Source organism: Mus pahari, chromosome 10, assembly GCF_900095145.1.
Source record: "Mus pahari chromosome 10, PAHARI_EIJ_v1.1, whole genome shotgun sequence".
In the NCBI taxonomy this organism is placed as follows: Eukaryota; Metazoa; Chordata; class Mammalia; order Rodentia; family Muridae; genus Mus; species Mus pahari.
In genome coordinates, this window is record NC_034599.1 from 30,091,030 (window position 1) to 30,093,069 (window position 2,040).

Genomic DNA, 2,040 nt, shown 5'->3' on the forward strand with positions numbered 1-2,040 from the left:
CATGGCCTCTGCATCAGCTCTGACTCCAGGATCCTGCTCTGTGTGAGTTCCTATGCTGACTTTCCTTCAAACAGTGCAGGGACGTGTAAGCCGAATAAGCCTTTCCTCCCCAGCTTGCAGGCAGCTGAGAAATCCCATCCTTAACCGTAAGCATGAAGCAGAGAAAGGAACTGAACTTGGCTTGAGACGATGGACACTGAAAACCTGCTCGTGGGGGTGTGCTTTCCTACAGCAAGGCTACACCATCACTCCAAACAGTGCCGTCAACTGGGAGACAAGTGCTCAGACACCCAGACCTCTCCTGACCGGGACATTTCTCATTCAGCACACCACAGGACTTTAATACATGAATTTGGAGGCAGAGAGCATGATTCTCTTGTACCACATTAATTTTTATTTTTAAAAATCTAAAAAATAGTCTTTTACTCAGAGTATGTCTTAGTTTACTTTTTTGTTTTTATGATAAACATCATGACCAAAAGCAACAACTTGGGGAGGAAGGGTTTATTTCATCTCATAGCTTACAGTGTATCATTGAGGAAAACTAAGGCAGGAACCTGGGGACAGAAACTGAAGCAGAAAAATGATTCTTACAGGTTCTTCCCCATGGCTTTGCTCAGTGTGCTTGCTTGTGCAATCCAGGGCCACTTGCCCAGGGGTGACACAGCTTGCCTACAGAGGGCAATTAATCAAGAAAATGCTCCTCAGACTTGATTTTAATTGGTTGTAAAAAAATCACTAAATTTTGTGGTCAGGTAGCTGAGCAATATATTGTTAGTCAGGCACTAGTTTTGACATAGGTGTCACCTTGATGTGGGTTATGGCAGTGGTTGCCTAAGTTACCTTTCAGAGAGGTGAAGGCTTTCCTGCTGACGGCAATGTCCATTTGACCACTGACATGTGTCAGTGGATGGCTTGGATGATTAAAGGCTCGGCATCTCTTTCTTCATAGTGAATCTGCTTGCTTTTGGGGGCCAGATATCTGCTCAGCTCAGCATGCAGACATGTCCATCACTTAAGAAAATGTTTGTCCAGGACTGGGAGTCCTAAACTTTTCTCTTTCCTATCTTGAATGTTACAGGAAAGTTTTGGCTTCTAACTCCAATGGATTGCTTCTATCCAAAATAAGAGTCACTATGATGGTTTTAGTATTTATGAAGGCAGTACATATTTGTGGCTACATGCATAGCAACTATCAGAATAGTCCCATTGGAGATCACTGAAGTGGCAGCTAGAAGTTTCTCAACATAAGCTCCAGTTCTTGCCCCTTGCTTAGGGATGAAAGGGCTCAAACTAGTAAGCTAAGATCATCTCCTTTGGCTGGCAATCTGAATAAATCTTTCTTGCCCTGTCTTCAGCTCATTAGACACGTTTTCTATCGGCAAAGAGGAAAAGGTTCAGTAACACTTGATCATCTAAAATCATGGTGTCTGAGTTTGGCAGCAGGCTACATACGTTTGTTTGCTGTTGATATCTGTGCTTCTCAAGAAACAGGGACAAGCTTTTTGCAGTGGGAATATCGTAGCCAATGAGGGTTATCTGAGGTGCGATTAATTCTAGTTGAAAGATACAGGGACAAGAATATGACACCTAGAAAATACCACTAATTGACTTTGATTCAGAAACCCGAATAGCCAATGGGGTGGGCCTCAGTCTGGTAGGTGCTTGGAGAACTCTCAGGCACTGCTACCTCCAGGACCCAGACCCAAAGGCCAGCCTGGATGTCGGGCATACCAAGGCTGTGCCTATCTTCTAGAGAGAATTGGACTTCCCTGTTGCAGCTTCTCACAGCAGTGTTTGAGGCAGGGAAAACAACGAAGTCCTTTCTGTGTTCTCTCATACCTAAGAGAGGGTTTAAATATTTATCTGATCCTTGCTGGGTTGGCCTGCTTAAGCAGTGGGTCTCGCTGTATAAAGTGACATCTGTAATTGTCACAGATACAGTAAGAGGACCTATTAGCATGGTTTGAGAAACTGGAGGAACCTGTGCCATGCCTAACATGAACATCGCCTGCTTAGAATGCCGATCCACAGCAGTTA